The sequence below is a fragment of the Ixodes scapularis genome, unplaced genomic scaffold (assembly GCF_016920785.2).
Source record: "Ixodes scapularis isolate PalLabHiFi unplaced genomic scaffold, ASM1692078v2 PGA_scaffold11__112_contigs__length_91849675, whole genome shotgun sequence".
In the NCBI taxonomy this organism is placed as follows: Eukaryota; Metazoa; Arthropoda; class Arachnida; order Ixodida; family Ixodidae; genus Ixodes; species Ixodes scapularis.
The window spans coordinates 62,522,088-62,537,324 of record NW_024609837.1 but is presented as its reverse complement, the minus strand read 5'-3'; the positions used below and the strand labels follow the sequence as shown (position 1 = coordinate 62,537,324).

At 39.0% G+C, this 15,237-nt stretch overlaps 3 non-coding genes across 3 annotated transcripts; all 3 read left to right on the top strand.

Moving 5' to 3' along the window:
* The first annotated feature begins 7,258 nt into the window (after positions 1–7,258).
* Trnap-ugg lies at positions 7,259–7,330 on the top strand. Its single transcript has one exon. It is a non-coding gene; the product is annotated as a tRNA-Pro (tRNA).
* Positions 7,331–10,836: 3,506 nt separating this feature from the next.
* Trnap-ugg lies at positions 10,837–10,910 on the top strand. The gene has a single exon. It is a non-coding gene; the product is annotated as a tRNA-Pro (tRNA).
* A 3,847-nt stretch (positions 10,911–14,757) lies between these two features.
* Positions 14,758–14,829, top strand: Trnap-ugg. The gene has a single exon. It is a non-coding gene; the product is annotated as a tRNA-Pro (tRNA).
* Positions 14,830–15,237: the final 408 nt, after the last annotated feature.

Here is a 15,237-nt window from a genome sequence, read left to right as displayed (position 1 = left end):
GCCCTGCCTATAATGACGCTTCGAATAGAGACGCAATTGTTTCAGTGACGTCGTCACTTGTGTCGTTGGTGCACACACCAACGACACTCTGTAGAGATGCCGGCTTGCATGATTGAGAAGACAGCGTCATTATTTTAAAGTGTTGTGAGCAGGCCTTGCAACACTCTCTTTCTGTGCAATTTCTAAATCAGATACAAAAATGCCAAAATATATCGATAATAAGATGAAAAGATTACGCTTTCATAATTTTTTTAAAAATAAGTCTGTCCTCTATTGGAAATTGCCATCAATGCGGCAGTTATCACATGACCCCTAAAATCAATACCTAAAAGTGACTTCACAGATTAAAGACAATTAGGAAGAGCAACCTTATCATGAATACTTCTCATCTGGTGTCCGCCGTGCCTTATAAATAAGTGATGAATAATCCACTCATCTAACTCTCACCCCTACTATAAAAACAAATCTATTCGAATTAAAATTGAACATCCTCCATAGGGATATCAGAAGCATATTTTACCATATTTTGTTTTAATTACTAAGTCTTAAAGAGGCTGTGTAACAATATGGGCTAGGAATGTTTCTCACTCTACACAAGCCTACTGCACTAACGGGACCAAAGCGCGCTCGCACGCAGCGCCACTCTCCAAGAACTGTCTTCTTCGCCACGTAGTTTCAAGGAAAAAATCGAAAGTTTTTTTCCTTCGTAAAAGAGGATTACGAAGTTCTGGGGATCGAATGGTTGCGTTGCCAACATTGCAGTCCCCTCGATTTCGTCACGAAGCTTTGCAATCCCGGCCCATGGTGACGATTTTTAAATGCGGCCTATAGACCTTTCCAAAAGAAGGACTTCTGGCCGGTTCCTTTTTCAGTGTTTGTGCGTGTGGCGCGTGATTCGCTCGCTTTTTTAAATGAAAAATATGCTCGTGCTGGGCTGAGGAGACCGCACGCTGGGCTGAGGAAATAGCATGCCGGGCTGATGGGTTGTAAACTTTGGAGTGGTGTATACAGTGGTCACAAGCACCGCGTGAGTATTCAATTTTTTTCTTTTTTTGGCTTGTGACAATCAATGTTCTGACGTGAAATCGGTACTGGCTTGTGCCCAATCGCTGTTCCAACCATGAATTAAGACAAGAAACTGAAAGAAAGAGAAGAAAAGACGGGAGCGTGCGAGGATGTTAGAACGCGGAGCTGTGATTCTAAAGATATCATCTCGTTTCAGCTTAAATCCAGACGCAGCCGACGCTAGTATCTAAAGGTACCAATCAGGCAGCGTAAAAGGCGCAAGTGATTGAGCCTTTTTTGTTTATGATTGGTTCAGCCATGATGGAACACATACAGAAACGTGAGGAACATCATGATGGTGCGAGTTTGAAGCTGTTCGACTTGCCTTCCCCAGCTCGTAGCGTCAACAGCGTCTGGATTTAAGCTGAAACAAAGTGTGGTGGGTAGACCTAAAGTTAAAGCTGCCTTTGTCTCCACCTGACTCGTCGAAAGCGTTAGCAGTGCTGAGCTCAGCGCTTTTCCTGTGTTTTTGGAACCCTAGCGCGTGTCAAAAATAAACATTGCCGGCATATAATCGGCTTCAAGTCACGTGACAGCTGGTTCTCTGCGTTGAGTAGGTAAACGCTGCTCGCTTCTCTCAAGGTTTCACGGAGCAAGGCATGTAGTTGGGCTAGTCGGTGGTACATACTGTTTGGAGGGAACAGCGCAAAAAAGAACGTAGGACGAGGTCGCCAGTGCGTGTAGAACAAAAAAAGAAAAAAGAAACTAACGCTTGTTCCACAGGTGAATGGGAAGAAATCTTGTTAAGCGATATTTACTGGAAGTATGAAAATTGTTGCATCGCCCCTTTAAAAATGTGAAATAGATACGGCTGAGGAGTGTCGTCGACTCTTCCGTTTTTAATAATACATATTTCTTTTTTTTTTTTTCGGAGTGTTAAGTTTAGTTGCAAACCTGCAATCATTCCACCAGTTGAAACACTCCATATAAGACGCCCGTTGTTCCTTGTGTTCGCGACACTAAACTATAGATAAAGAATGGTCGTGGAACTCGTTCCTTTTTTATATTTGATTTATTAGGCGACGCGTACCCCAAAATTTAATATAAAACGTTATTATATAGTGTCGCAATCCCAGGAACGAAGCGCTCGTTCGTTCTGCCGGGCAAATCTAGACCCTTGCTCATAAAATATGAAAATACGCTGTCAGGCGACCCCGAAGAAGTATCTGAAAAAGTAATGCATAGGTTCTTTTGCGAGTAGTAAATATTTAGAATGCGCTCAAGCTCCGATGTGTAAAGTAGCAGGTGCCTACATTGTTCAACTCAGACGACGCGTCAAGAAAATGGATGTTCCTTGCGCAACTGGGTGTTTATTTGAGGCCCGTTTTTCTGCAGCTTGAACTTATAATCGTCATACAAATATTATAAGTGCCACAGAATGAAGTGGTTCTCATTTTTATAAAAAATGTGTTTAGGGCTAGCATTTAAAAAAAAAAAGCCCAATAAGTTAAACTTGAAAGCAAAACTCGCCAAATATTGCAAGTAAATCTGAACCGGAAAATACTTTTACACAGAACAAATTTTCCCTCAATATAGCAGAAAAACCCTTTTCGTATACACTTAGCGGGATGAATGTACTCTAAGGTTGCGAAATATTGCTCGACTCCCCGTCTTCAAATATTGAATAAATAAACAATCAGCGCAGCTCAAAACACGCCGCAAATTTACTTTCCGGACTCCAGCCGTAAGATTAAGGTACAGAGCTCACCGAACGTATCCGGAGCATGCGAAACAGGTATTTTCTCGTGGTTTGCTCGACGAACAACGCCACAACCGAAAAAATGTTCCATTAACTGGTGCTTAGTATAACCGTTCGAGCAGGGTAGGCCACTCGCACAAGGCCGAAACCCCAGCACTTTTTCCTGCAAAACAACCTATCCTTTTCGCCAAATTCAGTAGGAGCAGCAAATGTTTACAGATTGAATCATCGCATACCTCACTGTTTCTACGAAGATTCACATTGGCATCTTTGTGAGAAACGATGGCGATAACCGTGGATTGGACGGCCGGTGAAAATGATAGGGTGTCCATGCTCCAGCAAGATGCCTGCCCTGCTCGGGCTGTTACACGGAGTGCTACATCATGGAGCAATTCTTCGACCTCTGCCAGGATAGCGTCCCTTTGAGATAAGGCAAGGTTCGCGTGTGTCAGATAAGTTACTGGGCACCGTAGATTGTATTATTAGTTTTTTTGCTGAATGCGCGTGGGTGCGTGTTGTTGCTCGGATGAAGTGATGTCTTCTTTTTTTTTGCTCGTTTATTGGTTACCTAATGCTCTCCTAGTAATTTTGCATTGATGCCCCCTTATTTAATATACTCTTAATCGGACGTTGCTATGTGAATAAAAATATTATTAAATTGAATATTTAAATGTACTTAACTAATTAATGAACGAAAAGAGCAATTCGAAAATGATTCGAATTTTTACCGAGGAGAAATCCTTAAGGTTATGGTATTTTCTATCATTTCCGCGGCAAATTATGTTGAGCGAAACTACTTAGAAATATATAAATATAAATGTAATACAAATAAAAAAATAGAAATAGTAAATACAAAAATGGAAATGTAACAAATCTGCAAGAGAGCTGTTTTCGAAGAAAGTCTAAGGAAACAAAATATATCGGCACCAGATCATTTGAGAAAAAAATCCTGACAGAAGGGGAGTATTCTGATAGATACACGGAAGTTTCATCCTTTCACAAAACATATATTAAATTTTGTTCGTTTTTGCCATATGTAATATGAGACATGATAAATGAAGGAACAAAGTAGAGACTGTCCTTCCAGCAGTGGGCGCCTTATTCACGCTTACGAAAAAAGGGTATATTCTTACACCCCTTGTCACTTATAATACACCCAAACTTCAGCTCGACGTACAACGCACTAATGTTGAACACACGCTACCAACTTTTACGAGCGCCTTGATAACCGCGTAGTACAACCTTTTAAAATTGCTGATGCACGTGTGACTGACTGTAGAAAAAAAGAAAAATAAATATGTATTTTTTCTTTGGTTTTTACTGCAAAAAACAGTTTTTTCTTTGTAGCTTATGATACGCACTTTAGTTATATCGCACCGTTATCAAGCTGCTCGTAAAAAGTTGGACCGTCAGTCCTACATCAGTGCGCTATACGTCAAACTAAAGTTTCTGGGTGTATTATACGTGACAAAGGCTGTAATGCTGCTTCCTTTTTTTAAAGTGTTGGTGAGGTGGTTGCCTCCTCTCTAGCTTTCGCTCTGCCAAAGGGTACAGAGATATAAAAAAAAGGCTAGTAAATTATATTTAGGTCAATCTAACAAAATGAAGTATTTTTTGCAAACTGAGCGTTTAAGTACATTAATTTCACCTTATCCGTTCCGCGTAGAGGCGAGCACCGCAGCGGAAAACCCCGACAAAAGATTTTTTTTTTTAGAAACAAATATTACTACAGCTTTGAATGAAGTTAGATGCTCGTCGAAGTAGGTTGAGAAGTTTGAGAAACATTAATAAATGTACTCTAAATATACAGAATATGTACAGGCGTGTAAGCTTAACACCAAAAAAAACATTTTGTATTTTTACATATATATTTATCAAAGCAATCAATAACATCCATTATCAAATGACGTCATCGTCATTAGATGGTTTGACTTTTATTCAGAACCTTTCTAAAATACTGGCCCCTTCAATCTACCATTTTATTTTTCTTGCTTTTGATTTTCTTAGAATCCAATTTGAGTGGCCATTCCTATAAAATTATCTATTGCCGATGTTATGAACATGTCCCGTCTCTGACGGTTTGTAGCGGTCCCTGCAAAAATTCCCGATAATGTACGAAATATACAGTTGCAGACGCCTCTGGCCCCTTTGAGACGCGACGCGCTTACTGCCCGCGAGTGCTCTATCGGCATTCAATAGGACGCGCCTTTCAACTTGACGCTGCCAGTTCAAGCCGTCTTCGTTGCCAAGGAATTGTGTGAACTGCTTACAGAATCCGTATCTACTTTTCGAAACCCAAGCACGCGTTCGCTGCTTATAATGTATTGAGCGCGCTTAAATTCGAAAGCTGTCACCCCCTGGAGATAGAAGTGAGAGATAAAATATTCAAATCGCCACTCTGGTTTGCACCCTTTACTCTAGCGTAGGAAAGACTCAGCCATGGGAAGCGCCATCTTGAATAACCCAGAGTTGTTGTAATATGTAAAAATGTATGTTTTGAGGCCATTTGCGAATCTGCCCCACGGTTAGTATAATAGCGTATATTCTGGGAACATGGACAATACGATTAAAGGTCTTAATTAGGCAAACAGCAAGGTCAAAGGCGGTATATGCTAATCGTAAATTAATGACTGGATTTACGACTTCTTTAAAGTACTAGAATAATATAGACTGTATGTTAAAACACTGTTGAAATTTAATTAAGTAAACACAACAAAGCGGTATCATACCCTGCTGCGTACCGTGTCGTCAAAAGACTTGCATAACGTATTTAGTAGTAACCAGTTTTATTGAAAAACGAACATCACGTAGCAGTCTTAATTTATTTCATTTCGTATCATACGAATTATAATATTCGTATGTCCAATAAACAATGCTTTAAAATGACTACAGACATTTTTATTCGACAGCATTTGAAAAAGACCCCAATTTATTTATGCGTTGCCTAGAAAAATCGACCATTCAGGATTATGCCGTATGGGGACAACTTTAATCCTGCAAAAAACGACAGCACAGCGACCTATGAAATATAGATAAAAAATAACTGCGACATTTATCTTGAAAGCTTTAAAATGCATAAAGGTAGGGCTGTGAGACAATTCCAAACGTTAACCAGATTAATCTCCACTCTTTCATTAAATAATTAATCTATTAATCCTTTTCGCTCATTCCCATGCACAATATTTGGGAAAAAGTCAGGTTATTTTTTGCCATTGCCGAATATATGAAACATGGCAAAATGTAGGGTTTCAGATTTTAAATCAAACTTGATTTGCAGTTGATAACAATCAAGAGACACCCATGCTCGCAGACTATAACTCCAGACACAGAGGCAAATATTTTCGTTGATATTATCCGGCAATAGCCAACTCCTTTGATTCTTCACAATAGTCTCTGCTGCATTAGACAGACACGCGCATGGCGATGGAATTCGCTGGGACACGTATAACCTTTTTCATTTGTTTGGTCCTCCAAAACTTCCGCTTACAGTTTACTTAAGGTGAAAAGTTAACGTAAAGTTTGCTTTCATAAAGGTGTACTCGTCCCCGTCTGCGAGGGGAAAGCGTTAAATTTATACTTTTTTTGCTTGTAACATTTATTTGATTAACTGATTAAAAAAAGCATTCGCGATTAAAGAATCAACCGGTCAATCATAGGCTAATTGGTCGAGTGCCCAGGAGTGATCGTTTACATTTCTCTTGAAGACATTAAAATGCCGTTTAGGGGAGCGAAGAATATATCGTTCATTAATTTCCTTATTAAATTTCCAGCGATAAACGACGTCCCGTAGTCCGGGGTCAGGTGACTTCATGATATCGGGTGAAACTATAACGTCACGTGGGCCAATGTCACGTAAGGTGACGTAAATTTTGCGACTAAATTTAACGGGGAAATTGACGTAACCTGATTTTATGGTGAAAGGCGAAAACAACTTCTCGACGTAATGCCACATCGATGATCACGTCGCCTAACGTCAGGTCAAGTGACATCATTGAACCGCTTGACACCACGGCTTGAAAGCGTGATGACAATTTCCCGCTAAATTTAGATCGAAAATGCACGGAGGGACGGACGAATAGACAGACTTCTAGAATTAAGGGTTTCTTAAAAAATTATGCTTTTCGATAGAACGCTTATATTTCCTGAAACGTTATTCTCTCCTTTTGGAAAAACGGCTAAATTTCACGAATCTTAATATGTTAGGGTGAGCAAATAGTGAGTCGATTAAACTGCAACCCAAGAGATTCAAAAGTTGTTTGCATAAAGTGCAATGTGCATAAAAGTCGTTTTGCCTGCCCATTGGTGCGCAGAGGGCCGCTACATGGTCAATATCGCGAAGCTAGGTAAACAACCCGCAAAGACCTACCATATTTCACAAAGGCACAGAAGACTTGTTTCTCCAGGTACAGAAAAGAATGTAGGAGAGATTGCCTTGCGACTGCACTCAAATCTCATTTAGGAACCTGTTTTATTAAGTGAACAGTATCATCCGTCGGCCCGTTGGTCTAGGGGTATGATTCTCGCTTTGGGTGCGAGAGGTCCCGGGTTCAAATCCCGGACGGGCCCATGCGAAAAAGAATTGTTCTTCGCTTTTGGTTTTGTTCCAACCAGTGAAGTACTTTTGAGGGAACTATAATGGTTTAAGGCAATACTACTCTCTGTTTTACTCTAAGGCAGATCGCAGCCGACACTACGACTGGACGGAGCCAGTCGATCAGCTCGAAGAAGTGTTGCACTCACCGTCTTTGTGTTTGATATTCAATTGAATTCAATTCATCTATTTACTTTCTTCAAAAAAGCTGCAAGAGGCGCAGCTCGATGAAGCCGCTTTAAGGGCAGAGCGGCAGGCAGGGAAAACTGAACACAACATCAGATAGACGTAAAGAAACTGGCAGTGCCATGAAGGAGAACATTTTTAACGTTAGGGGTGAGCATTTTGCGTATAGTTTTCTTATTAACTGGATCAATGCACACATGTTTTTTAATACGTTTAGTGCGGTTCGCAGTGTATACTGTACCATTTGAAGCCTATAGTTTGTTCTAGGACAAGTTAATCTCAATGATTCGGCGCTATGTAATCCATATACCATATTGTTAACACTTAGTCAAGGAAACAGCTGCAATTGGTGGTTGAAACATTTCAGGGATGCCGCATATACTGTCAGAAGCTTATATTTGTAATATTCTGGTATTTGTATTACTTTATGCTTATAAAAAAAAAGATAAGTCTGTGCGTAATACGACGTAATGTCTACGACTCGGATTGGTTTCTTCTGCAATCAACAAATGTGTATCAATGTTTTACTGGCCGTGCTTGCCCACACTAGGTGACAAGAGGATATATAAGAATTGAGCAATGCGTTATAAATTAACAATTTTACACTAGAAGGGAACATATGGGGATGGTTATATAGAATAGCTACGACATTCGAGATTTTAAATGTAAGATATAGGAGTCCCATAGCATATGTTCGTGAAAAAGTACACCTAAAATTTAACAGTGCTTGCAAACTCAATTTCAGAAGTGTTCAAAATTAACTTTTCAGCGGAATTTCACACTGTACCTTTGATTTAAAGGTAACGATTTTTGTCTTATTTTAATTTATTTCTAATGAATTTTAGGCTGTTTATAAACAAATTTTTTCAGACATGTTTGCAACTGCAACTAAACTACGAATGTTGTTTCCTGAAAAATATACTAGTATAGTCGGCATAAATGAAAAATGAGGTGTTACTTGCTATAGTGACTATATTATTTATAAACAAACTAAAAAACAATGGTCCTATGAGACTACCTTGAGCTACCCCTGTTTGGACTACTTTCAGAATTGAAGAAAATCCACTGATTTCAACTTTTTTCATCGGACAGCTTGAGTAGCTTTTAACTAGTACAAGAGAATGCCCTCGAATTCTATAAAAATTTAGTTTTTTTTTTAATTCAATTTTATGATTTGGCCGATTGAAAGATTTTGAGAAATATATAAAAATTTTCAACGTTAAGAGTTTGTTTTTATATTGAATAACTCAGGTTTGCTTGTATATTCTACACTGAGTGTTTCCGGCTATTTCTGAATCTGCTCCATGGTTGGTACAATAACACATCTTATGGTAACATAGACGATACGCTTGAAGGTCTTGGTTAGGCAAACAACATGGCCCAAGCCGGTATATGCCAATCGTAACTTAATAGCTGGATTTCCGACGTATGAATAGAAAACTGTAGTAAAGTAGAATGCACGTTAAAACACAGTACAAATAAATTAAGTAAATATAAGAAAACGGTATCACACCGTGTTTCGCGCAGTGTCGTTGAAAGACTTGCATGACGTATTTATTAGTAAATATTTTTATTTAAAGAAAACTTCACGAAACAGTTGCACTTTCTTTAATTTCTCATGGTATGTACAAATAAACACACTTCCAAAATGTACCCAAACATTATTACTTGACGCCAAATGAAAAGGACATGGATTTATTTATTCCTGCCTTGCTTAGAAAAGCGTGTATTCAGGATTATGCCGTATGGGGGCAACATTATTCCTGCTGAAATACGACAGCGCACCATTAAAACCTATGAAATATAGAAAAAAATGACATCGACATTTATCATGACAGTTTTATAATTCATAAAATCAGGAATGCGCGACGATAAAACGTTTAATCCCAATTAATCACAACCCTTTAATTGAATAATTAATCTAATATTCGGTTACGTTCATTCCCCTGCAAGATACTTAGGAAAAGATCGAAATGCCTTTTTTTGCCTTTGTCGAATATATGAAAAATGGCAAAATCTAGAGTTTCAGATTTTAAATGAAACTTGATTTGCAGTTGAGAACAATCAAGAGACACCCATGCTCGCAGATTATAACTTCAGCCACAGAGGCAAAGATATTCGTCATATTTTCTGGCAATAGCGAACTTCTATGACTGTTCGCAATAGTCCCTGCTGTGATAGACGCACACTCGCATGGCGGAGGAATTGGCTGGTTCACGAATGGCCTTCTTCATGTGTTTGGAGTTACAAATCTCCCGCTAACAGTGTTCTTCAGGTCGAAAATTAATGAAAAGTATACTTTCATAAAAGTGTACTCGTCCACGTCTGCGTGAGGAAAACGTTTGATTTGTACTTATTTTTGTTTGTCACCATGTATTCGATTAACTGGTTCAAAAATACATTCGGTCTGAAAGGATCAATCGATTCAACGTAGGTTAAAAGATAAAGTGTCCGGCCCTACATAGAAAGAAGTATTAAGGAGTAATCATTTGAATTTATTGTGAAGACATTAAACTTCCGTTTATGGTACCGAAGAATATATCGTCTACTAATTTCCTTATTAAATTTCCAGGGAAAAATGACGTCCCTTAACCCCGGAGTCCCGGGACTTCATGGTATTAGATGAAACTATGACGTAATGTGGCCGGATGTTACGTGACATGAGATCACTTTCCCGACTAAATTCAACGAGGAAAGTGACGCAACCTGATGTCACGGTAAACGGTGAAGTCACGACTTCACGCCGTGATGACAGATTACGTGACTACGTCGCGCTACGTCAGGTCAAGTGACATCATTGTACCACTTGACACCACGACTCAAAACCGTGATGTCAATTTCCCCGCTAAATTTAGAGGGAAAATGCCCAGAAAAACGGACGTGTAGACTAATTTCTAAAAAAAGAAAGTGTCTTAAAAAAAAGGTGTCGATAGAACACATATTTTCTCATCATTTATTCTCCTTTCTTGGAAACACTGCTGAATTTTTCTAATCTCAATCTCTTAGGGTGGCCAAATAGAGTCGATTAAACTGTAACCCAAGAGATTAAACACAGTCGGTGGCATAAAGTATGATATGCATGAGAGCCGTTTTATGTACCCATTGGCGCGCAGAGGGCCGCTGCAAGGTCAACATCGCGTGGCTAGGGAAACAACACACAAAGACCTACCGTAAAGCGCAAGGCGTAGAAAACTGGTTTCTCCAGTTAAAGACAAGAATGCGGAAAAAATTACCTGGCAAGAGTACTTGAATACCGCTAGCAACTTGTTTCATGATGTGAACTTTATCATCCATCGGCCCGTTGGTCTAGTGGTATAATTCTCGCTTTGGGTGCGAGAGAGGTCCCGGGTTCAAATCCCGGACGGGCCCATGCAAAAAGTAATTGTGCTTCGCTTCTTTTTTTTTTCTTTTTTGGTCCCACCAGTGAAGTGGTTTCGGGGTACTAATGGTTGAAGGCATTATTATACTCTGTTTTATTCTAAGGCAAAGCGCAGCCGACACTACGACCGGACGGATCTAATCGAACCGCGTCAGAAGGGGGGCGCTCACCGCGTTTGTATGCTACATTCAATTCAAATAATTTATTTACTCCCTGCATACATGTGGGTGACGGGAACAGGAAAAAAAAAAGCTGCAAAACGTGCCGCTTGAAGAAGCCTTTGCTCCCTAACGGCAGACTGGCAGGCAAGGAAAACTCAACAGAACATTTTAAAGACGAAAAGAAACTGGTAGTGCCATGCAGGAGAAACTTTTCAAAGTTAGGGGTGAACATTTTGCGTATATTTCTCTTATTAAGTGCATCAATGGCTACATGTTGGTACTTTAAAAAGTTTGTACTCACTTGAAGCCCATAGTTTGTTCTAAGACAAGGTACTCCCAAAGATCCGGCGCTATTACTCCATACACCATATTCTTAACACGTAGCCGAGAAAACCGCTGTAATGGGTGGTTAAAACATTTCAGGATGCCGCGTATACTTTCACAAGCTTATATTTCTAATATTTTGGTATTTTATTTCTGTATGCTTATAAAAAAGGGGATTAGTGTGTGCGTAATACGACACATTGGCTATGACTCGGGTTGCTTTCATCTGCAATAACAAATGTTTTATAAGGTTTGTGCTGGTCGTGGTTGCCCGCACTAGGTGACAATAGGATACACAAGAATTGAAAAATGCTTTATAAATAAGCAGTTTAATGCTGAATGGTAACATATGGCGATGGTTATATAGAATACCTACGATATTCGAGAGTTAGAAGTCACATAGCATATGTTCGTGAAAAAGTACACCTAAGGTTTTAACAGTGCTTTCAAATTCAATTTCATAAGTGTTCAACATTAACTTTTTAGTAGCATTGCACCCTGTACCTTTTGATTTAAAGATAATGACATTTGTCTGATTTTCATTTTTTTCTAAGGATTTTGGGGCAGTCTATGAAGTAAGATTTTTCAGACAAAGTTTTGCACCGGCAACTAATACGTATATGAATGTTATTTCCTGAAAAAAAAATATACTAGTTTAATCGGCATAAATCACAAATGAGGTTTTGTTACTCGCAAGAGTGACTCTACCATTTATAAACAAATTAAAAAGCAATGGTCCTAAGACACGACCTTTAGGTACTACCTTTAGGTACCGCTATTCTGACTGCTTTCAGAATTGAAGGAAACCTGATTGCTTCAACTGTTTTAATCCGACGGCTTAAATAGCTCTCAAGTAGTACAAGAGAATGCCCTTGAATTACATAAATATCTTGCGTCTTTTAATAAAAATTTATGATTTAGCCGGTCGAAAGCTTTTGAGAAATTTATAAGAATTCCCAACGTTAAGAGTTTGTTTTCTCTTTTAATAAACAATATTTGTCTTTTATATCTGAGCATGTGTGTTCAAGGCTATTTGTGAGTCTGCACCGTAGTTAGTATAGTAACACATCTTATGGGAACATGCACGATGCGCTTGAAAATCTTGATGAGGCAAACAACATGGTCCCACCCGGTATATGCCAATCATAACTTTATAGCTGAATTTCCGACATATGTTTAAAATAGTGCAGTGAATTAGAATGCATGTTAAAATACAGTACAAATCAAAAATATGTAAATATGAGAAAGCGGTATCATACCGTGTTTCGCACTGAGTCGTCAGACGATGTGCGTAATCTATTTAGTACTAACAATTTTAAATTAAAAAACAGACTTCACAAAATAGTTGTCATTTCTTTAATTTCTTATCATACCAATACCAATATTCGTAAGTCTAAATAAACACGGCTTCAAAATGTACACATTATTACTTGACAGCAGATGAAAAAGGCACGGGTTTCTTTATGTATTCGTTGCCTAGAAAAAGCGCGTATTTAGGATTACGCCGTCCGTGGGGAACTTTAATCCTGCTAAAGTACGACAGCACAGCATTCAAACCTATGAAACATAGATTAAGGGAAATAACAGCGACATTAATCTTGAATGTTTCATAATGCATAAAAGTAGGGCTGTGCGACGATTAAAATGTTAGCCCAATTAATCAACACTCTTTAATTGAATAATGAATCTAATAATCCGTTTCGTTCATTCCCACGCACGATAATTAGAAAAAAGTCAAAAGGCCATTTTTTGGCCTTTGCCAAATATATGAAAAACAGCAATATTTTGAGTTTCAGATTTTAAATCAACCTTGATTTGCAGTTGAGAACAATCAAGAGACACCCATGCTGGCAGATTATAACTTCAGCCACAGAGGCAAAGATATTCGTTGATATTTTCTGGCAATAGCGAACTTGTATGATTCTTCACAATAATCTCTGCTGCGCTAGACGGACACTCGCATGGCGTTAGATGTGGCTGGTTCACGGATGACCTTCTCCACGTGTTTGGAGTTACAAATCTCCGATTAACGTTTAGTTTAAGTCAAAAGTTAATGTAAAGTTTGTTTTATAAAGGTGTACTCGTCAACGTCTGCGTGAGGAAAGCGTTCAATTTGTGTTTTTTTCCTCTGTCAACATTTATTCGATTAAGTGATTCCGAGTAACTAGACACTTTGTTTGTTTTGATGTTCGCTCGCCGTGTAACACCTCACCTCTCTTACGGATTCAGTCATTATATAATACCTTCGCTCCACCCCACCTTGATATATCTGCATCAATTTCTATGTACCGTCGTGATTTAAATGATATTATTCTAGCCCCTTAGCATTATGTTTGCCTTGGATGTTTTATTATTTTTTTTAATGTTTAGAGCCTATGTACTTGTTTGCTCATTTTGCTTGTTGTGTTGGTGCACCAATAAGAAGACCTATGTGGTTGTTTTTGGGCACCCAAAATAAAGATTATTATTATTATTATTATTATTATTATTATAAAAAAGTACTCGCGATGAAAGGATCAATCGGTTAATAGCAGGTTAATCGATCAAGTGCCAAGCCCTGCATAAAAAGGAGTATTAAGGAGTGATAAATTAAATTTATTATGAAGACATTAAACTTCCGTTTAGGGAACCGAACAATATATCGTTCATTAATTTCCTTTTTAAATTTCCTTATGTGAAATGGTATCATGGTATCAGATTAAACTATGACGTCACGTGGCCTGATGTCACGTGACGTGACATCACTTTCCCGACTAAATTCAACGGAGAAGTTCACGCAACCTGATGTCACGGTAAAAGGTGAGATCACGACTTCACGCCGTGATGCAACATCACGTGACCACGTCACGGTACGTAAAGTCAAGTGACATAATTGTGCCGCTTGACATCACGATGACTTTAAACCGTGATGTCGATTTCCTCTCTCAATCTAGAGGGCAAATGCCCGGACGGACGGACGAATGGACAAATTCCTGGGATTAAGGGTTTCTTACATTTTCTCACAGTTTACTTTCGACTCTTTCAAACACGGCTAAATTTGACGAATCGCAATCTCCTAGTGTGACCAAATAGAGAGTCGATTAAAATGTAACCGAACGGATTAAACACCGATGTTTTCAAAAAGTGAGATATGCATGAGAGCCGTTTTATCTACCGATCGCCGCACAGAATGCCGCTAAAAGGTCGACAGCGCGTGGCTAGGGAAATAAACCCCAAAGACCTACCGCATATCGCAATGGCATAGGAAACTTGTTTCTCCAGTCACAGACAAGAATGGAAAAGAAATTAACTGGCGAGTGCACTCAAATCTCATTTAGGAACCTGTATAATTAAGTGAACTGCGTCGTCCGTCGGCCCGTTGGTCTAGGGGTATGATTCTCGCTTTGGGTGCGAGAGGTCCCGGGTTCAAATCCCGGACGGGCCCACGCGAAAAGGCATTGTCCTTCGCTTTTTTTTGGTTTTGTTCCAACCAGTGAAGCAGTTTTGAGGGAACTCTAATGGCTTAACGCAATACTATTCTGTTTTACTGTAAGGCAGATCGCAGCCGCCACTACGACCAAACGTAGCCAATCGAACAGCATCAGAAGTGTGGCGCTCACCGCCTTTGTGTTTGATAGCAATAAAGTATAGCCATCAAGCATATTTGAAAAATTTTATGAATTCAATCTATCCTCCTCTGGAAAAAAAGCTGGAAGTTGGACCCATTCAAGTCATAAGATATAAGATTTTTTAAAGGTTAATCTCGAGAGGGTAAAAAATAATTGATAATATAGGACAGTTGCGTAAAGTCCTAGGTTTGGTAGTAGTATTAAGAAGGGCGTCGGCTATGTCT